This window comes from Anabrus simplex, chromosome 6, assembly GCF_040414725.1.
Source record: "Anabrus simplex isolate iqAnaSimp1 chromosome 6, ASM4041472v1, whole genome shotgun sequence".
Taxonomy (NCBI): Eukaryota; Metazoa; Arthropoda; class Insecta; order Orthoptera; family Tettigoniidae; genus Anabrus; species Anabrus simplex.
The window spans coordinates 237,910,149-237,933,992 of NC_090270.1; the positions used below are offsets into that span (position 1 = coordinate 237,910,149).

General features: G+C 38.8%; 1 protein-coding gene across 2 annotated transcripts in view; it reads right to left on the bottom strand.

Annotated features, from left to right (window-relative positions):
* The window catches only part of Abca3 (ATP binding cassette subfamily A member 3), a 271,865-nt gene that overhangs the window by 225,949 nt on the left and 22,072 nt on the right, over positions 1-23,844 (bottom strand). The window lies entirely within an intron of this gene.

The following is a 23,844-nucleotide window of genomic DNA, read 5'->3' on the forward strand; positions in this document are numbered from 1 at the left end:
CTGATCTGTATTTATGACTATGGCCCAGGTGGCAGATTTCCTATCAGTTGTTTTTACCTAATCTATTTTAAATACTTTCAAAGAAGTTGCAAACTTATCAAAGATTTTGCTTGGTAAATTACTCCAACATGTAACTCCTCTTCCATTGAATGAATATTGGCCCCAATTTGTTTTCTTGAATTCAAACTTTATCTTCATATTATGATTTTTCCTACTTTTAAATCACCACTGAACTTTATTTGTCTACTAATGTCATTCCATACCATCTCTCCACTGAAAGCATGGTACTGCTTAGTCGAGCAGCTCGTCTCCTTTCTTCCAGGTCTTCCCTGCCCAAGGTTTTAACATTTTTGTAACACTACTCTTCTGTCAAAAAACACCTAGAACAAATCATGCTGCTTTTCTTTGGACTATTTTTTTTTTTTTTTTTTTTTTCCAGTTCTTGCATTAAGTAATCTTGGTGAGTGTCCCATACACTGGAACCATATTCCAATTGTGGTCTTACCAGTGACTTACATGCCCTATCCTTTATATCTTTTCTACAACCCCTATAAATACACTCATAAATATATGAAGAGATCTATAACCTTTATTTACAATCTCATTGATTTGATTGCCCCAGTGAAGGTCTTTCCTTATATAAACACCTTGATACTTACAGTGATCCCCATGAGATACTATCACCCCATTAACACAGGAATTAAACCTCAGAGGACTTTTCCTCTTGATGAAACTCACAATTTGATTTTTTATCCCCTTTACTATTATGGTGTTATCTGCTGTCCATGTAACAACATTGTCGAGTCTTTTTTGCATTCGCTTACAATCCTGTAGTGTAATTTATTTATTACTCTATACAATATAACATCATGCACCAAAGGGCTTATCTCTGATCCCAAATCTTTACTCATATCATTTATATTTGAGTAAACATAAAGGTCCAATAATACTGCCTTGAGGAACTCCCCTCTTGATGGTTATGGGATCAGATAGTGCTTCACCTACTCTAATGTAGCCACCCATTCATTTACTCTTTTGTCTAGTCCAATTTGTCTCATTTCTTTCGGTAGTCTCCCACGATGTGCCCTATCAAAAGGATATGTCAATAGCAATACAGTCCATTTGATCCCTAGAATCTAAATCTTGAGCCTCACTAGAATAACCTTTCCAAAACCTGAACTACCTTCTATCAGACCAGTCAGTAATTTTGCAAACCCGTCTAATACAGTCAGAAAGAATGCTTTCCCAATGTTGTAGGTACACGAAAAGCATTCCTGAGGCTCAACCCAAGGTTGCCTAAACCGTTAAAGATATCCTCAAACTATGTGAGTAAGAACTGTCTGTCTCCTTGAGTGAATTATTTATTCATTTCATACCACCAACAGAGATGCTTCTCCAATTACAGGTGGCTTAGTCACTATACATTAATTATAAAAAATAACAAATGTCAGAAAGAACTTAATATCTAAAAATATACAACATTATTGCTAAGTAAAGTAGCAAACAGAATTAAAAGCACATTAATACATTTTCAAGTTCGAAGTGGACTTATGTTCTAAAATACTTTATATCTAAAAATGAATAAAAGTAGAAATACAGAAACATAAAATAAATTAAGAATTAGTATCTACAAAAGAAATAACTCTAATCTTAAACTGACACCAGTTAAAGCAACTGACATATAAAAAGAAAATCATGGAAAGTAAGGCATGAAATATATATGTTCGGTAAGAGATGAGTTGTGGCAATCAGTATGAACAGCACATTAAATCTTAAGTTCAAATAGATGCTAGTAATGAAAATTTGTCTGCAGTTTTCCCTACATTTTGTTTATCTATATTTAAATTAAAATTTAAATGGAATAAAACATAATGGCTTTCAGTTCAGAGGTTCTCGGGTTTGATTCCCAAGTGTGCAGGGTATTTTAACTTTGGCCCCTGGAATGGGTATTTGTTTTCATCTTAATACTCACCTCTTCAATTACACACAACTCATCATACTACCACCCACAATAAAAGTACAGAATAGTGAATGAATCTCTCTGTAAAGTTGGCATCAGGAAGGGCATTCAGCCGGAAAACTGCGCCAAATGCACATCACGCGCCGACCACAATAAATTGGGATAAAGGACTAGGAAAAAGATGTGTGTAAGAATTATTGAGTGTAGAGAGTCATTTGAAAAAGGCTGCGAGACCACATACGTATCTCTAAAAGGTTGTTTGCCTACAACAACAGTTTTTGTATTGTACTTGACAGTCAGCATTTGAAGCACCAATATTACCTCCCATAAATTTTCGTCTAACCTCTGACAGTCAAGGTTTATTCAAGTCTATTTCACTGAGATAGCTCTAAAACTGGTACATCTTTGTGCTCCACTTGCTGACCTTTTATGATACAATCCCTTGGATTCGAAAAACCTGGTCGACGCGGGTGGAGCCTTGGGTAAATGCTACTTTAGTTCATGGTATATGACTGGAGTTTACATGCATTTATTTACATTCTAGCTGTGTCCGCGCTGAAGTCTGCCTTATAAGCAAGTAGCTCCTGCAGATTTACTTGGGTGAAATTTAAAATGCATAGTAATTAATCGTGGCATGCTTCGTAGCTCGCGCTATTGTAATAGTTCCAGCAATACCGCGATGGACAAATCCATGTATGTGCTGCCTATAGCACTACAATTAGACATTTCTCTGTTGCATGACACATTTCCTGTTACCAACATAACCAGCCTCATTCCGAAATACTTCCTTTGCATGCGTTATCTATACAACTGGCCACGTTTTACCTATAGGCATCTTTCTATTTCCTCCTAAGGGATTTTTCCATGGCTCTTCTACCTACTCTACCCACTACCAATGTCATACTGTACATACTCAGTTAAAATAAATTAGTTACAGAATAACAGACTTCATAACCTTAGTCCCGCCATCTTACTATCTGGAAAAAATACCTTGGGATAAGAGACCCCTAGTCCCCTGGAGTAGGGGTGAAATCTATATATATAAAATAAGAGTTTTGTCTGTACCTATCGAGGAGGCAAAACCAATACAGAGATAAGGTGATGATACAAAAACTGCCAAAAACATGGTTTCGTTGATTTTATTACTAATTGCAAAATCAAATCAACCTGTGATATATGTTTTTTCCTGAGATGTTCGAATCTGCACCAGAGCTCACCGTGTCTTCGGCAATGATATATATAAAACAATTAAGCAAAAAATTAATATAAAATAGTTTTTTAAACGTATCTTACTGTACATACTCAGTTAAAATAAATTAGTTACAAGATCACTGTACAGTAGTTATAAGAACCTACTAGTAAGTTTTATTGTAAGAAAAATAACTTGTCATATTTCAAATGCACGTGAATGCATGGTCGGACAGAATAACAGACTTCATAACCTTAGTCCCGCCATCTTACTATCTGGAAAAAATACCTTGGGATAAGAGACCCCTAGTCCCCTGGAGTAGGGGTGAAATCTATATATATAAAATAAGAGTTTTGTCTGTACATTGCTCAGAATTTGAAAAGAATGGTATTTCTGTATCTGTCATGTCCACAGTAACCAAGAAATGCACTTTTTACTTTTCCGTAATTTCTGTCTGTCTGTCTGTCTGTCTATCTGTCTGTCTGTCTGTCTGTACGCGCATCACTAGAAAACGGCCAAAGAGAATTTAATGAAAATCGGTATGCAAAGTCGGGGAATAAGTCACTACAATCTAGGCCATAAATAATTTTATTCACGCTGATAGAAATGGTAGTTTAAGGGAAGGCCTAAAATTTAATTTTCAAATATTTGTTTTTAGTAGTCCTATCTTAGTAACAATTGGTATGCAAAGTCGAGGAATACGTCGCTACAATCTAGCCTATGAATAATTTTATTCATGCTGAGTGAAATGGTAGTTTAGGGGAAGGCCTAAATGTAATTCTCAAGTATTTATATTATTAGTTGTCGTATCGATAAATACTACAAAACCAGAGTTATACAGAATTAAATTTCCGACCATTTATGTCATACATTTTTACTGTATTGACTATGATAACACAGATATTAATGAATTTGTATTTTTGTTGCTAAGTCCATATCAACGCCGAGCCATGAGAAAATGGGTTAACATAATTTAATGAAAATCGATATATAGAGTCGGGGAATAAGAAACCACAGTCTAAGCTATAAACAATTTTATTCATCCTGTAGTTTAGGGGAAGGTGCCTAAAATGCAATTTTTAAAATACCAATGTTATTGGTCCTATCGAAAAGTACTACATAAACAAGTTATAGAGAATACAATTTCCGATCATTTATCTTTTATTCAGTTTTACTGTACCGACTATGATAAGAGTGGTATTTCAGAGTCAGAAGAAAACGAAATGTGAAGGCCTATAATATCGAAAGTGCATAACATTGATCAACAATAACATTACATTGACCATTGTTTATTGTGATGCTCTGGCTCTTATGCTGCTTCTCAACTCTGATAGATGGGATTACTGCTAAGTACCGAGTATAACAGCAAATACAGTAGAGACAATATGCAACACTCAGCGAGATATCGAGGGATAGCTATTAGAGCTCTCTCTCTAGCGGATTGACCTGAGAACTACTGATTCTGTCATAAGAGGACGTGTATTTGTGTGTGAATTTTTTGGTGTTATTTATGTGTTTTCAGGGAATTGACATAATTAAATAGTAGCGTGTCATTCCTTGATATCTCCTCTCAACATGAGGGGAAAGGTATGTGCTGTGTTTGGCTGCAGTAACTATGAAGTAGAGAAGAATGCGCAGTCTTTCTTCTGTTTCGCTCGTGACAAGAAAATGTAAGTAATATTGTGTTTGCATATATATTCTTACAGAGAAAAAGAGATTTTTATAGTACTTCATAATCTTCTGACCTGCTCGACTCATATTTTAACTGGCTTAAAATATAATATGCATATTTTATTGTATAGTGCAGCAGTTAACCCTCAATAACGATGTGCTGTTGTAGGTGTGATCTGTGGGTTTGATTTAATTCAGGAAAATACATATGCATATGAGTGTGGCTGGTTGTGCTCCAAGTTACCCCATTTGGAATGCTGTAATGCGTTGTCAAGCTCTGAAGAAAATATGGGTGATTTTAGATATGTACATATTTTGTTGAAACAATATGATGATGCAAATTTGCTTTACCCTCATGTAATGGCATTATGGCAAGTATTGCTTATAGGGAAAGTTTGAATGTTTTTGAGGCTAAATTTATAGATTTTCTTTCTGTTAGTAGGCTTCAAGTTAAAAGGAAAATTGCCCAGCTCTTAAATGTAAATTCATTGAATCATGTGTGTAAGGAATGTGCCGATATTTTTGTTGACAAGTGTTTTAATATGATGATACAATGCTTTTAAATGAGAAAAAAGAAAAATCTCACCGTGAACGTTCAGGCAGGAATTCTAAAGCTAAAAAAGTAATGCATAAATGAAAGATCAAGTCCTTTCACAGCAGTCCATTTCACATCTTGATTATATGTCTAATTTCAGTCTTTTAATAACAACTTGTTAAATACCGGTAATTCTTCATTCATTTATCCAGAATTGCTTTAGCAACTTTGAAGTTAATATCTTAGTAACACTTTCTTTCTAGAGGTAATTGATGTATCCATTTCTGTATACACATTTGCACTGATATTTGAATTTAGCGCAAAATTTTCAGGTCAAGCCACTAGGAGCGCCACTTGCAACTTGTCTCCCATTTTAACAAGGCTAAATCCGGAAGTGTCACATATTCTCTCTACTGTATTTGATAACAGCCTGACTGAATATTGGCGGGAAATAGCCGGGGAGTTAGAAAACTTTCTTCTTTAGAATGCCATTCCTCTGGTTCATACATTTTCTGATACAGCTGGTACATAACACACTGGTTCATCATAGTATTTCAGATATTCGATCCCTACTCTGACGCGCTGTTTTGAATGAGCAGTGTGCATACGTAAGGCAGAGCCTCACTTAGTGGTAGTAGTAGTAGTAGTAGTAGTAGTAGTAGTATTATGGCCTGGTCTAGAATAACGATTTAGGCCTTTTCCAAATTATAGCACCACAATATTCACTAAATAACTCAAAATTAAACTCTGAAAAGAGACGTTTCTTAAGAAAAACTTCTTTCTCTTCACTTTTATTAAATTCTACATTCAATTTATTCCAAACCAGCAGTGAAGCTCTTCTGGCTTGGAAGAAAAATTTGCCTTCAAATCAGATAAATTTTTCCGCCGCCAGTGTAGTGAATTGATATTTTCCGACTCATCGGGTACTCCTAGGAAACAGATTAGTAATTGGGCATCGTTTCTGCCCTGGGAGTCTCCACTATTCGACCCTCTCCCCACCGAAGAAAGCCGAAGAGTGTTCACGGATCATGGCTGTCTGCGGTTTGGTCATTCCAGGTCTGGAACTTTGGACTGTTAGATAGGCAGCGTAGTCCTGTTCATTAAAAGTGAGAAAATGTGTTGGTGTTTCATTTGAACGAGTATTTCGTAATATGAAAGCATTCCTATTGATGTCATTGTATGTTCAATTCAGTTGGGAAAACCACTAAGACAGTCTTTCTGAGGATGTAAAAAGGCATTAAAATGAAAATATCCCAACCTGATTGTGATTGATGGTATGAAATTGGGTCTACCATTACAGTGAAAATTCCCTCAGTTTTCATATGAGAAAAGATGTTTGGTGACCTCCTGTGGCGTTTCTAGGGTAACGTTAAGAGTTATACAATTTAAGACAATCTTGCTCACAACGTGTACACTACCTAACCTAGAATTCTGTATACAATCTAGAATTCCGTAACGAAGCACGGGAACATCAGCTAGTATAAAATAAGCAAAAACGATCAATATTTTTGTCGGATCCGTAGTTTTCGGGGTCGCTGAGGTGAACTGTGACACTCTGGATGCCGTTAGGACAAAGTTCAGTCCCAATCGGCAGAGGGGTGAGATCGGGTGAAGAAAATAAAATATCCAAAGTAACCGAGTTTAAGGACGTGCGGAGGTATGTTCTAGCATAAAACTCAACCAAACTTGCTACACATATGACTTACTATCTGGAAGAAATTGTAATGGGGGTAAGATACACCTAGCACCCCTAAAGGTGGGGGTGAATTATAGAAAAACAGAAAGAGCGGTGAAATATAAAAATAATTGACAACAACAAATATTAAGGTACAGTCCACAATTTTCGGAGTCGTTGAGGTGAATAATCACACTCCGGATGTCGTTCATGCCTCATCGACATGGAGATGAGGAGGGGTGGAAAGGAAAATGTCCAAAATGACCAAAATTATGGATGTATGTGTGTTTCTTCCAGCATAGCCCTCATACAAAATTGGTACACATATGACTTGCTATCTGAAAAAAGATACTGTTGGTGGAAAATGTCCCTAGCACTCCTAGGGATGGGGATGAAATATAAAAATAAACAAAAATGATTGATATTAATATCGAATACGTTGTTTACGAAGCCGCTGAGTTGAACTGTGACACTCTGGATGGTTAATTCATACCAAACACAGTAGAGACAATACGCGACACTGAGCAAGATATCGAGGGACAGCTATTGGAACTCACTCTAGCGGATAGACCTGAACAGTACTGATTCTCTCATAAGAGCACGTGTATTTTTGTGTGAAGTTTTTGGTGTTATTTATGCGTTTTCAGTGAGTTGACATAATTAAAAAATAGCGTGTGTCATTCCTTGATATCTCCTCCCAACATGTGGGGAAAGGTATGTGCTGTTTTTGGCTGCAGTAATTACGAAGTAAAGAAAAATGCGCGGTCGTTCTTCAGGTTCCCTCGTGACAAGAACATGTAAGTAATATTGTGTTTGCATATATATTCTTCCAGTGACAGAGATTTTTATAGTACTTCATAATCTTCTGACCTGCTTGACCCATATTTTAACTGGCATAAAATGTAATACGCATATTTTATTGTATAGTGCAGCAGTTAACCTTCAATACCGATGTGTTGTTGTAGGTGTGATCTGTGACATTTCAAAACCCACAGAAGTGATTTGGATAAGGTGTACTAGAAAGAAGGGACGTTACGCTTATATAAGAATTATAAGATCTGTTCAGATCATTTCCAGGCCAGCGACTTTAGAAATCCTCGACAATACAGCCAAGGGTATGTTACATTTTTGCTCTAATTATACGTAAATATTCCTCAAATCATCACTATTGACAACATTTTCATACTTTTCTTTCTTTAATCCCTCTTCTCAGACTAAGGAAGGAATTTTATAGATTTTCTTTCTGTTGGTAGGCTTCATGTTAAGAGAAAAATTGTCCAGTTTTTAAATGTTAATTCATTGCATCATGTGTGCAAGGAATGTGCCGATATTTTTATTGACAAGTGTCTTAATGTGATCATACAATGTTTTTTAAATGAGAAAAAAGACAAATCCAACCGTAAAAGTTCAGGCAGGAATGCTAAAGCTAAAAAAGTAATGCATAAATGAAAGATCAAGCCATTTCACAGTAGCCCATTTCATATCTTGTTTATGTGTCTAATTTCAGACTTTGAATAATAACCTTTTAAATAATTATTCATTCATTTATCCAGAATTGCTTTAGCAACTTCGAAGTTAATATCTCAATACCACTTTCTTTCTAGACGTAATTTATTTATCCATTTCCGTATATACATTTCCATTGATATTTGAATTTAGTGCGATTTGTTCAGGTCAAGTCACTAGGAGCGCCACCGTCGAATTGTCTCCCATTTTAGCAAGGCGAAATCCGTAAGTGTCGCGTATTGTCTCTACTGTATTTGGTCATACTTCAGCCGCAGAGTTTGAGAAGGGGTGAAAATGAATGTAAAAACAACCGAGATTATGGATGCATGTGGGTATGTTCCAGAATAGCTCTCAACGGAACTTGGTACACAAATGACTTACCATGTGGAAAAACAAAAATAATACTATGGAGATGAAACATCCCATCCCCCGCTAGGGGTAGGTAATGGGAGGGGATGACATGTAAAAATAATGAAAAAAACCAAACCGATATTAATGTGGAATCCATTGTTTATGTGTCGTTCAGATGAATTGTGACGCTCTGGATACTGTTTAAGTCCACGTTTATCCTCCATTGAGACAGGTGGCTGAGAGGGGCTTAACAGTAAATAATCTAAAATGTCTGAGATTAGTGTTGAAACCACTGCTTTTGGGGTCACAAGGCTGATTGGTGACAGTCTAAGGTTGAAATTGTGTACATCATATCTATAGCGTGCCGGGTAAATACATATAGTTATCACTTCTTGTTCCTTTTTTCGAAAGGATCAAATACTTCCCAGTGAATTTGAGCTCCACACGGGCAAAGTTTTACTCGAAAATTGAATAATCTAAAACTTGAAATCAAACACATCTAAATAACTCTAAAACTACATAATAGATAGTAAAATATCAATCAACATCTCAAAAAGTAATTTATAAAAACTCACTTCATACATAACTAACTGGTAATATAAATATTAAAGGTAAACATTCAAAAAACTACCCGGGCAATGCCGGGTACTACAGAGAGAGAAAATCCACTTAGGATAACTGCCCAAATACTAGAAAAAACAAAAAAGGACCAGCCTCCCGATTAATCTGCAGGGGTAATAAGAAAATACATTTAATTAATTTTTTGGAATTTTTAAAATGTTGCAATATTTATTCATTTTCGGTCAGCTAGCCCCCTCTGTATTCTATTTATTCAAATAACTCTATCAAGTTATAGAGATGATTTTGTACTATTAGGAGTGAATCTCTTAAAATCGCATTTAATAAATAATTAAATAAACAAATGTTGTTGTTGTTTCAGTCATCAGTCCATAGACTGGTTTGATGCAGCTCTATGCCACCCTATCCTGTGCTAACCTTTTCATTTCTACGTAACTAGCGCATCCTACATCTGCTCTAATCTGCTTGTCATATTCATACCTTGGTCTACCCCTACCGTTCTTACCACCTACACTTCCTTCAAAAACCAACTGAACAAGTCCTGGGTGTCTTAAGATGTGTCCTATCAATCTATCTCTTCTTCTCGTCAAATTTAGCCAAATCGATCTCCTCTCACCAATTCGATTCACTATCTCTTCATTTGTGATTCGACCTATCCATCTCACCTTCAGCATTCTTCTGTAACACCACATTTCAAAAGCTTCTATTCTCTTTCGTTCTGAGCTAGTTATCGTCCATGTTTCACTTCCATACAATGCCACGCTCCACACGAAAGTCTTCGAAAACATCTTTCTAATTCCTATATCAATGTTTGAAGTAAGCAAATTTATTTTCTTAAGAAAGCTCTTCCTTGCTTGTGCTAGCCTGCATTTTATGTCCTCCTTACTTCTGCTATCATTAGTTATTTTACTACCCAAGTAGCAATATTCATCTACTTCCTTTAAGATTTCATTTCCTAATTTAATATTTCCTGCATCACCTGCCTTCGTTCGACTGCACTCCATTACTTTTGTTTTGGACTTATTTATTTTCATCTTGTACTCCTTACCCAAGACTTCGTCCATACCATTCAGCAGCTTCTCGAGATCATCTGCAGTCTCAGATAAAATAACAATATCATAGGCAAATCTCAAGGTTTTGATTTCCTCTCCTTGGACTGTGATTCCCTTTCCAAATTCCTCTTTGATTCCCTTTACTGCCTGTTCTATATAAACATTGAAAAGGAGGGGGGACAATCTGCAGCCTTGCCTCACTCCTTTCTGGATTGCTGCTTTTTTTTCAAAGCCCTCGATTCTTATCTCTGCAGACTGATTTTTATACAGATTGTAGATAATTCTTCGTTCTTGGTATTGTGATAGTACATATATCACACCCCCGAATTATATGTAGAAGGTAGAGATATTATTGTCGGTATTCGATTTATTATTATTATTATTATTATTATTATTATTATTATTATTATTATTATCGGTATTTCATTTGTATGTTTTGTCATTTATATTTATAAGCTGGAAGATATCCACATATGTAGGTATGAGTAATTTGTTTTGCATGAGTGGGAAAACATTGCTGTAATAACTCTGGTAATTTGAATGAGTCATATGGCTACCCCAGTGTCTGTTGTGATGTACTTGTGTCAGGAAATTCCATTACTCATGTATATATCCCAGCCTGATGAGATAAGCTTGTTGTTGTACCAGGGAATTTTGGTGATTCATGTAAAACTCCCGAGTGTTTGTTATTCTCTTGGAAGCAAGGAGAAGTTCAGGGCTTGGTCTTGACTAGAGATCACTCATGATTGGTGGGCAAGCACCAATCCAGACGTATCATCTGACAGGAGGGGGATGTTGATGTCTATAAAGGTTGATGATACGGCGGCAACCAGGACATTAGAGGACATTGTAAGAAACATTGTAAGGGTGATTGTAGAGGTGATTGTAAAGGAACGAGAAGGAAGACAACTACAACTACAACTGACGCACTGTACGGGAAGGAAGTGGTGCTGATACACGGTACTGGAGTGACACGGCTGCAATGGACTGGACTTCAAACGTTCGTGGAGCGTAGTCTTGTTATGTTCGTGGAAAGTGGCTGATTGTGGAGAGGGCTTGCGCATTAAGTATTGTAGCACTTGTGGCGGCCTAGCATTATATGTTGGTGAAAGCTATCTCAGACTTTCCATAAATTTATGTTGAGGATCGATAGACGTGTGTATATATCTTTACAACAAGTGTTAAAATATGTGAACACAGTAGTACAAGGTACAGTATCTGTGTGATGTGATAACTGCCGATTATGAGAATCGGTAAGTCGAATTGATATAGAGACAGTGAAGGGTATTTATCTTCATACATGTACATTGTTCATCGGACTATCTACAAATGGCAGCTTAGTTCTCGCTTTCATTTTCCCACTGTTTTCATTATTATTATTGTTGTTGTTGTAAATATGGAGTCTTCCAGCAATATTTTACGTGTGTATTATATGTATAATGTTGTATGTTGATGAGGTGCTCATGCACGGAATTTGTTCAGAATATAGTTAGCTATTTTAGAATCAGTGTTATTGATGAACCTAGGTGCAGTTCCTACCTAATTAGTCATTTTCAGGAGGTTAGGTAAGGCCTGCAGCAGATGTACCAGTACGCAGCATTATGTACACGCCCTGGGATATAAAGTTTATCATGCTCTTATCTAAATTCGAGGGATCCATTCTGGTGAACTTTGGCGCCCATACTACGGACATTTCGGTTAATTATGCTTATTAATTTTATTAAGTTTTTGAGTAATTTTATTTATATATTTTTATTCATGATATTAATTATCAGTAGTCATCAAATTGTTACAATAGGCTTCCCAACGTGTGGCTGAATGGTTGGTACATCTGTTAGGCTTATAAGTGTAGGTGCACTTGTCAGGTGTGGTTGGAATTCTGCAAACTATGTCAGTGAAGTGTTTTATATGTTTCATGTGTATTTTGGAGTATGAAGAAATGTTGTAGCGAGTCGAGTATTATAAAATTAAGAAACAGAGAGGTTTTTAAAGTTGCTGGTACTAAGAATCAGGAGAAGAGAAGGCAAAAGAATTCCACCACATTGAGTTTATCTAATTTAAGTGAGAGTAGCAAAATGGCTGATAGTAGGAAGGATCTATTGGCAACGATAAGTGAGGAACCGAGTAACCCGTCTCAAACTCAGAATGTAGGGGATCAAGGCGAGGCTTCAATGCTCATTATGCTTAAATCGCTACTTAATGAATTGAAGGGTGAATTAAACAGTAAGAATGAAGAGTTGAAGGTTGAATTGTCTAGTAAAATTGATAGTCAGAGTAAGGAATTAAATTCAGTGAGTGTTGAATTAAATGCTGTTACCAGTAAAATCGATAATAATAATGTTGAATTGTCCAGTAAAATCGATAATAATAATGTTGAATTGTCTAGCAAGATTGATAGTCAGAGTAAAGAGTTGAAGAGTGAATTGAGTTTTTTAAGTAATGAAATATACAGTATTAATAGTGAATTAAATTCAGTTAGTACGGAATTGTCCAGTAAGATTGAGAATCAAAGTAAGGAGTTAAATTTAGTGAGTGTTGAATTGTCTAGTAAAATTGATAGTTTAAGTAGTGCTGTGAATGGTAGAATAGATGAATTGAACCAGAAGTTTGACCATCAAAACAGGGAAATTCAGGAAGTCAACAATAAGGTAGAAGCTCAATGCTTGGAACTGACCGAGAAAATCGAATGTCGATTTAATGTAGTTAGGAAGGAATTTGTGGAAAACAGCAAGGAATGTGATAAAAGAATAAAAATAGTGGAAAATAAAGTCGAAGAAATAGACAGAATGAAAACCAGTCAGAATGATTTAGTGAAGTGAATAGATGAGAAGAATGAGAAATTGGAGAAAGACCTTAAGTCGGTAAAAGATGACCTCAAGTCAGTAGAAGGAAATGCCAGAATGGTAGTGGAAGAAGGAATTAAATCATGTCATGTGAAATTAAGGCAGGAGATCAGTCAAATCCAATTAGGTAGCAGTATATGTAATAGGTACGTATCTTGTACGAAGGACTCTGAATTACCCAGGTTTAATGGTCGGCAGTTTAATCCGATGGAATTCTTGAAAACGGTGGAGAAACGGTTTTCCAAGAATCTTGACGATGGTTTGATCGAGTGGAGTATGGTTGATGAGCTGTTGGATGTTGCATTTGTTGGAGAAGCGAGATCTTGGTTTCAAGTTTACAGACAGGGTATTTCGAGTTTGGAGGAATTTAGGGAGAAATTTAGTTCTAAATTTTGGAGTGAAGCTATTCAGGGAAGGGAAAGAGATCGCGTGCTATTTGGCAAGTATAAAACTCAGGAAGGTGTATCTATGACGGAGTATTTCTTAGCGCATGTTCTGATCAGCCAGAATATTGAAGGTCTAGCATCGGAGAGAGATACAGTCCGCCAGATGTTGAGGCATTTTCCTGAGAAGGTCGGATTAGCTGCATGTATGCAGAATATTGTTACGATTAAGGAATTAGAGCAGCTGTTAGAGAGGTTTGATGCTTTGGAAGGGCAGGGGAGGACTAGGCAAAGTGAAGGTAGAAATTACGGGGATAATGGGAGACAAGGTAATCAGCTAGGGGGAGATAGGAATAATCAGAATTTCAGTCATTCTAGGCAAGGGAATCAGGGTGGTAATTCCGGAAGGGGAAACAGACAGTCTAATCAGGGAGTTAATCACCAGGAATATTTTAGCAGAAGACCTAATCAAGGGGAATCAGAAAGTAGGGGGCGTACGGATCAAAGACCTCCAGATCAAGTGCCCAGACATGATAATAGTGAACAGTCCACGTCAAGTAATTTAAACCGGAATCGGACTTCTTAGTTGGGTCAGATAGGCAGTCCGATACCGAAATTCATATTCACGTGATGAAACAGGTAAGTTATGATTTAGACGTGAAAGAGGAATTATTGTATGACCATGTGTTTTGTGTTCAGGGAGATTTTGAGAATAGGGGGCTCGATGAAAGTAAGAATGATGTGTCGGATGTCTTACTTTGTGCTAGTGGTGATGGTAGTAGCGGTGTTGCGATCGATAATCTTGTGGAAGTTTCTGAAATTGAAAGTGAAGTTTTTTGTGAAGTTGATGAAGGTTGTTTAATAAGTGAAGAGGGTTCATGGAGTATACATCATGCGGATGTTTTTGTTGATTTAAGTGTACGTGAGGAGAGTAAAGTTAGGTCCATTATATGTGAAAATGGTGACTTTGAGATTAATGAAACTTCTGATAAGAGAGTCAAAAGTAGCAGTGTTGTTGGCATGAAAGTGGTGCAAGTAGGAGCTGATACGGAAGGTGGTGAAGATGGATTAATTGTTGGGTCATTAAGTGGTAATGATAGCAACATTAAAGTGTATTTTGGTAAGAATTACAATAATAGAGTGAGCGTGTGTGAGAATGGAAGTGTGCGTGAGATGAAAGAAAGTCTATCCAAGCGTATGTGTAATGTTTTATTTAATACTGAGAGATGTGTGAATGATTTGAATGACATGTTGTATGATATCGAGGTGGAATGTGTGAAAAAGTATGTGATTTGTTTGCTTGCATTAATTATGAGTTTGTGGAAGAGTAAACATTGTGAGATTCCCGCGCATTTCAGAAAGAGGGATTTCTTGGTTATGAATGTTCCGAATGAAAGTTTGTATGATTCTTGTGTGACTGGATGGGATGAATGTTTGTGTGTGAGATAGAGTGGATTCTAGACGTAGTTAGTTTTTATAGCGGTACGCATTCCTCGTCTATCGATGCCAATGTTAAGTTTATGTATAGTTTTTTCATTAATATCAGGGTCCGTATACTGTGGACAGTAGAATAGGCAAGTGTGCTTATCAGCTTCTAACTTCTGATGACTAGGTCCTTGGGACATTTAATATCTATAGCCTTCGCAGATATAAGAGATAGGATCTGCACCTTGGATGTATATATTATCAATTTTAATGTATGTGTACAGTAGCAAGAAGGGATTGTGTTCAATGGTATGTGAAACAATCAGAGTTGTGTGTATATAGCCATATTATTATTATTATTGTTTGGACAAATTGTATTTCGTGTGTGCGAATACAATGCAGTAGACGCAATGTATATATCTTTATCTCAGTAAATTATGTGTTCAGTTATGCCATTATAAGGTTATGTATGAAGTTCTGTTTTATTGGTGAATCATAATATATGATATCATCGATTCACCAAGGGGGCGTTATGTGATAGTACATATATCACACCCCCGAATTATATGTAGAAGGTAGAGATATTATTGTCGGTATTCGATTTATTATTATTATTATTATTATTATTATTATTATTATCGGTATTTCATTTGTATGTTTTGTCATTTATATTTATAAGCTGGAAGATATCCACATATGTAGGTATGAGTAATTTGTTTTGCATGAGTGGGAAAACATTGCTGTAATAACTCTGGTAATTTGAATGAGTCATATGGCTACCCCAGTGTCTGTTGTGATGTACTTGTGTCAGGAAATTCCATTACTCATGTATATATCCCAGCCTGATGAGATAAGCTTGTTGTTGCACCAGGGAATTTTCGTGATTCATGTAAAACTCCCGAGTGTTTGTTATTCTCTTGGAAGCAAGGAGAAGTTCAGGGCTTGGTCTTGACTAGAGATCACTCATGATTGGTGGGCAAGCACCAATCCAGACGTATCATCTGACAGGAGGGGGATGTTGATGTCTATAAAGGTTGATGATACGGCGGCAACCAGGACATTAGAGGACATTGTAAGAAACATTGTAAGGTGATTGTAGAGGTGATTGTAAAGGAACGAGAAGGAAGACAACTACAACTACAACTGACGCACTGTACGGGAAGGAAGTGGTGCTGATACACGGTACTGGAGTGACACGGCTGCAATGGACTGGACTTCAAACGTTCGTGGAGCGTAGTCTTGTTATGTTCGTGGAAAGTGGCTGATTGTGGAGAGGGCTTGCGCATTAAGTATTGTAGCACTTGTGGCGGCCTAGCATTATATGTTGGTGAAAGCTATCTCAGACTTTCCATAAATTTATGTTGAGGATCGATAGACGTGTGTATATATCTTTACAACAAGTGTTAAAATATGTGAACACAGTAGTACAAGGTACAGTATCTGTGTGATGTGATAACTGCCGATTATGAGAATCGGTAAGTCGAATTGATATAGAGACAGTGAAGGGTATTTATCTTCATACATGTACATTGTTCATCGGACTATCTACAAATGGTAGCTTAGTTCTCGCTTTCGTTTTCCCACTGTTTTCATTATTATTATTGTTGTTGTTGTAAATATGGAGTCTTCCAGCAATATTTTATGTGTGTATTATATGTATAATGTTGTATGTTGATGAGGTGCTCATGCACGGAATTTGTTCAGAATATAGTTAGCTATTTTAGAATCAGTGTTATTGATGAACCTAGGTGCAGTTCCTACCTAATTAGTCGTTTTCAGGAGGTTAGGTAAGGCCTGCAGCAGATGTACCAGTACGCAGCATTATGTACACGCCCTGGGATATAAAGTTTATCATGCTCTTATCTAAATTCGAGGGATCCATTCTGGTGAACTTTGGCGCCCATACTACGGACATTTCGGTTAATTATGCTTATTAATTTTATTAAGTTTTTGAGTAATTTTATTAATATATTTTTATTCATGATATTAATTATCAGTAGTCATCAAATTGTTACAGTATCTGATCCCAATCACCTTCAGAATCTCAAATAGCTTGGTCCTATCAACATTATCGAATGAGTTTTCTAGATCTACGAATGCCATGTACGTGGGCTTGTCCTTCTTGATTCGATCCTCTAAGATCAGATGTAAAGTCAGGATTGCTTCACGTGTTCCTACATTTCTTCTGAAGCCAAATGATCTTCTCCCAACTCAGCTTCCACTCGTTTTTCAATTCTTCTGTAAACAATACGTGTTAAAATTTTGCAGGGATGAAATACTAAACTAATGGTGCGATAGTTTTCACACCTGTCAGCACCGGCTTTCTTGGGAATAGGTATAACAACATTTTGCCGAAAATCGGATGGGACTCTTCCTGTCTCATACATCTTACACCTAAATGGTATAACCTTGCCATGCTGGTTTCTCCTAAGGCAGTAAATAAGTAAATGCATTTTGCATGACTTCTCTGGTCACAAGAAAAGGCCTCGCCAGCCGAATGCGGATTGTGAGTTGTAAACCCCTGCATTTGACGACACACGTGCATGCCTAGTCAACCTATACAAAAAATTTACAAATTTATTATAAAGTTATTTGCTTTAGGTCCCACTAACTACTTTTACGGTTTTCGGAGACGTCGAGGTGCCGGAATTTAGTCTCGCAGGAGTTCTTTTACGTGCCAGTAAATCTATCGACACGAGGATGACGTATTTCAGCAATTTCAGATACCACCGGACTGAGCCAGGATCGAACCTTCCAAGTTGAGGTGAGGTCAACGCCTCAACCGTCTGAGCCAATCAGCCCGGCACTTACAAATTTAAGAGATGCTGTTTCCAAAGGCCGTTTCTATGATTCTTAGATCGACTCTGTAGTCGATAGATCGTAACAGTATTCTGTTTTTTTGAAAATTGTCGCTTAGGCGGTTGATGCATGACATTATCCAATTTCGCTTGAATGATACACAATTCGTTTTCTCACGTACAGATAATGATTCATTGCAAATTCTTTATCTCATTGACACAATCATGACTTTCTTCCTTTACTTTACCTTAAGAATGACTAGACATATTTTCCTTCCAGTACCAGACGTACGTATCAGTGATAAGGGAATATCAGTGACGCAGACTGGATTTCAAAGAGTTTCTCTTTAGCTTGAAGATTTTATCGAGAACGTTAATAAACTTTAAGATAAGTGCCCAAGATAGTGACTGTTTGCGTTTCTCATCATATACTTAGCAGAAAAATAAATGCATATTTTACTATCCTATTCTTTATTAATGATGAGGACTGTTACAAGTATGGGATTGTGGGCAGTAATGGGTGCCAGACAGTAGGCCTGCCTGGCATGAGTTTACGTTCCTGTATCTTTGATTACTAGGGCCCGGATGTTTATGCAGTAATAGGTTAGAATGCAAACTTCCTGAAGCGAGTAACAAGTATAGTCTACCTTCACAACGACTATGCTACGGGGTTTGCATAAACAATAGGGGTACGGCCCATCAAAACCCCTATAATTTATGTTACTCTTGCTACATTATGGAAGAGCAGGTGGCCGACACTTCCTACTAACCAAATTAGTTTGCAATCTAAGCGGTTACTGCATAAAAATCCGGGCCCTAAATGATTACTCTTTTAAAGCTCGTCCCGTTTAATCGAATTTGATGGGACCGATGGTGCTTCAGTTGAACGAAAATTCAGGTAAACCAGAATAACTGGATTTCAAAACAACTACAGGCATTAATTTATCTTAATTCGCTACAAATGCAGTAAAATAATATTTATTTCAAATAAAGCCCACACACGTTAGGATAATACTGTAATCCATATTGCTACAAATATGGCATATAACTCAAGAAAGTGGAACATTAAAGATCTGGTACAAAAATCTGACAGACTAAATCAACCAAGTTTAAATCAGCTTGTGAAAAAAAATATTTAGTTTAAGATTAGATTATCGCTTTTTAGCAGCTCGATCTCTATGACGTTTAATCGGAAACAATTCAGCAAGAGAGGTTTCGTCTTGTTATTCCATGTAAACCATGCTGTATTCAAACATTATAGTGGCTTCTGCGTGATTTGTTCCTTAGTTTTCTGTAACGAACGGATTATCATTGTCATCAGAGCTCGGCTCAGTAGCCTGGTGACTGGAACATGCAGGTACAATGTCGTCTTTTCCAGTGCTCCCACGTAAAACACGATCGCGCACAATTTTTAGCGATTCGATTACCGGAAATTTGGTTAATCAGGATTCGGTTAAACGGGTCTCCAGTAAAATAAATGCCTCTTAACAAACGAAAATGCGAGTTTTGGTGCATTTTCAGGGTAGTGAAATGAAACATCTAGTCGTTAATTCCATAGGAATATTGTATAAGTTGACAATAAAATCGACTGAATCCATCGTATTGCTGCAGTATAACATTCATCTATTGATTAAATCTAGGGATGTTGCCTTAAAACTTTATAAATCTGATCCATCTCCTCAGAGTTGAACTCCGCGTCAATTGCACGGCCATTAGCGACAATGCAAAGAGGACAACATTTTCAATATTCCACCAAACACACAGCCACTCTTTTTGAGCAAAACGACCCAATAAATCAAAGGTAAATGAATAGAACATTTATAGGAATATACTTTAAAACAAACCAAACCCCATGGCACTACAGCCCTTGAAGGGCCTTGGCCTACCAAGCGACCGTTGCTCAGCCCGAAGGCCTGCAGAGTACGAGGTGTCGTGTGGTCAGCACGACGAATCCTCTCGGCCATAATTCTTGGCTTTCTAGACCAGGGCCGCTATCTCACCGTCAGGTAGCTTCTCAATTCTAATCATGTAGGCTGAATGGACCTCGAACCAGCCCTCAGGTCAGGTAAGAATCCCTGACCTGGCCGGGAATCGAACCCCGGGCCTCCGGGTAAAAGGCAGGCACGCTACGGGGCCGGCAATATACTTTCAACCAACGTAATATATCTAGTTGTTTTACGTCGCACCGACACAGATAGGTCTTACGGCGACGATGGGACAGGAAAGGGCTAGGAGTGGGAAGGAAGCGGCCGTGGCCTTAATTAAGGTACAGCCCCAGCATTTTCCTGGTGTGAAAATGGGAAACCACGGAAAACCATTTTCAGGGCTGCCGACAGTGGGGTTCGAACTGACTATCTCCCGAATACTGGATACTGGCCGCACTTAAGCGACTGCAGTTAACGAGCTCGGTCGTAATATATCAGGACAAAACAAGAAATCCCGTAAGGGATGATGGAACTCCATTTTTTCAATAAAAGAGTATTAGTTGACAATCTAAAACTAGTTCTGGGTATAAACTAAATCTGTACATAAATTAACTGCAATGAAATGCCCGGCAATATTTTGATTCTACCTCCCCACGTTTCTGTGCGGTTCGCAGAGTATATAGTGGTATAAAGTTAGAGTTTCGTGACGCTAATATTCGTATTTATAATTTTTATTAACGTGCCAGAAACCAACGACATGGAGCTGTTGCCATTTCAACACCGTTTTAAGGGCCACCGACCCAAGCCGGGATTTGAACCTGCGAACTCGGACTCAGGACAGCGACTCAACCAACTGAGCCACATGAAAATGAGGCGTTTTTGATTGTTGTAAATAGGTGCAGTTAGTATTTTTACAAAGGTTTTATGAGGAGCCTGTATTAAGGCGTACGTTTTCCAACTGTCCTAAATGCACGAGACCGGACGGAAGAACTAGCTGAAAGCTTAAGAGCCTTGCAGGGATGTCGCTTCCTTCTCTGTTTACTTTTCCAAACCAAACTCCATGGTGTAACAGCCCTGAAGGGCCATCGCCTACCAAGCGACTACTGATCAGCCCGAAGGCCTGCAGATTACGAGGTGTCGTGTGATCAGCACGATGAATACTCTCCGCCGTTATTCTTGGCTTTCTAGACCGGGGCCGCCATCTCAGTTATAAGAACGTGGGCTGAGTGTACCTCGAACCAACCCTCAGATCCAGGTAAAAATCCCTGATCTGGCCGGGAATCGAACCCAGGGCCTCTGGTAAGAGGCAGGCACGCTACCCCTACAGCGCGGGGTCGGCTGTATACTTTTAGGACTCCTTATTTTAGAATTTGTCTTATGGCACTGACAGAGTTAAGAAAGGCGTGGGATGGGGAAGATACAGACTTGTTTGTGGGTGCAGTAGAGTTGTCCTTGAGTCTCCCGTAATCGAAATATCTACGACTTGGAAGGTAGTCACCTTCACGGGGTGTAGTACCAAAGGGTGGGGGTGTATGCTGTCCGAAGGCAGGTCCGAACCTCCGCAGTGGTATGCCTGAACCGGAGTTTACGAACGGTTGGGTGGCCAGTTCCTTTCCGCTCCTCCATTCCCTAACCCCCCACCAACAACGCGTGGCAACCCATCCAAATCTTGACCACGCCCAATGTTACTTAACTTCGGAGATCTCACGGGATCCGGTGTTTCAACACGGCTACGGCCGTTGGCTCGTAGTACCAAAGTGGTTCCTTGTTTTAAGAAGATAAATTAAATGAAGATTCTACTTCCTCACAAACGAACAACGATGATATAAATGTTACAAACAGTTTTAATAATGCAGCCGGTTTATGTTAAGAGTACAGAAGCTATGATTTCGATTGTTGAATATAATTACATTGTAACAATGGAAACCATTCAATATCTACTGAAGATCCGTCATCGCACTCGGTAGAATCGGCTTCTTTTCATATCAACCTGGCGAGTTGGCCGTGCGGTTAGGGGCGCACAGCCGTGAGCTTGCATCCGGGAGATAGTGGGTTCGAACCCCACTGTCGGCAGCCCTAAAGATGGTTTTCCGTGGTTTCCTATTTTCACACCAGGCAAATGCTGGGGCTGTACTTTAATTAAGGCCTCGGCCGCTTCTTTCCCATTCCTAGCCCCTTCCTTCCCCAACATCGCCATGAGACCTACGGTGCGACGTAAAAAAAATTCTAAGTAAAAAATAAAAAAGTCCGCCTCTGTGGTGTAGTGGTTAGCGTGATTAGCTGCCACCCCCGGAGGCCCGGGTTCGATTCCCGGCTCTGCCACGAAATTTGAAAAGTGGTACGAGGGCTGGAATGGGGTCCACTCAGCCTCGGGAGGTCAACTGAGTAGAGGTGGGTTCGATTCCCACCTCAGCCATCCTGGAAGTGGTTTTCCGTGGTTTCCCACTTCTTCTCCAGGCAAATGCCGGGATGGTACCTAACTTAAGGCCACGGCCGCTTCCTTCCCTCTTCCTTGTCTATCCCTTCCAATCTTCCCATCCCCCACCAACGCCCCTGTTCACAGTATAGCAGGTGAGGCCACCTGGGCGAGGTACTGATCATTCTCCTCAGTTGTATCTCCCGATCCGATGTCTGAAGCTCCAGGACACTGCCCTTGAGGCGGTAGAGGTGGGATCCCTCGCTAAGTCCGAGGGAAAAGCCAACCCTGGACAATAAACAGATTAAGAAAGAAAGACGAAAAAATAAAAAAAAGTCGCTCACAATCCCTTCCAAGGAAAAGTTGTATCCACGCTACTGGCCTGGATCCACTGCATCCACTCACCATTTAAGGTACAAGGTAAGCCCGAAAAATGGTTAGGTACTCAAAATACACCACCATAAATGATGCGGTTATGGATCAAAAGTACTAAATAAAGGTAAGGGATGGGATCTAGTGTTTTAAGTAGAATCCGAATCAATAGAACGTGACTTCCCATTTTAAAAATGTTCCATGCATCGACTGCGATTCAAGCCTCGGCCGTCTTGATGAGAAGATAGAACCATTGGAACTGAGTTATCACGCCCGCTAATTACAAAATAGTTACCCGCACTTTTGGTGATGCCATTTGAGGTTCCAATCAGTCCCCGGGCATTTAACAAAATATATAGGCTTACCTATAGAACTTATGCACGCATCTGCGATCTGTCTTGCTACTGTAACTTTCTCAAAAGTTACCGAGGATGCACATAGTTTTGGCTCCTTTATGACAGAACGGTCCATCTTCAAAAAAGTTACTTATATGGCAAAAAAAATGAAGAACTAATGTGCAGATCACAATCCTGTTACAGTCTTCCCACCGCTACAACTTAAACACAGCACATTTTTCAACCACGGTGCAACATTCTTGTTTCTTGGAACTGATGTGCAAAAGCTGACACGATGTTGTACGAGTGCAGTACTGTTTGAAAATGGCAACAAAATGTGTCCGCATCTGCGGTGTAGAGGTTAATGGGATTAGCTGCCACGCCCGGAGGCCCGGGATCGATTTCCGACTCTGCCACGAAATTTGAAAAGTGGTACGAGGGCTGGTACGGGGTCCACTCAGCTTCGGGAGGTCAACTGAGTAGAGCTGGGTTCGATTCCCACCTCAGCCATCCTCGAAGTGGTTTTACCTGGTTTCCCACTTCCCCTCCAGGCAAATGCCGGGATGGTACCTAACTTAAGGCCACGGCAGCTTTCTTCCCTCTTCCTTGTCTATCCCTTCCAATCTTCCCATCCCCCACGAAGACTCCCATTCAGCATAGCAGGTGAAGCCGCCTGGGCGAGGTACTGGCCATCCTCCCCAGTTGTATCACCGACCCAATGTCTCACGCTCCAAGACACTGCCCTTGAGGCGGTAGAGGTGGGATCCCTCGCTGAGTCCGAGGGAAAAAAACCAACTCTGGAGGGTAAACAGATTAAGAAAGAAAGAAA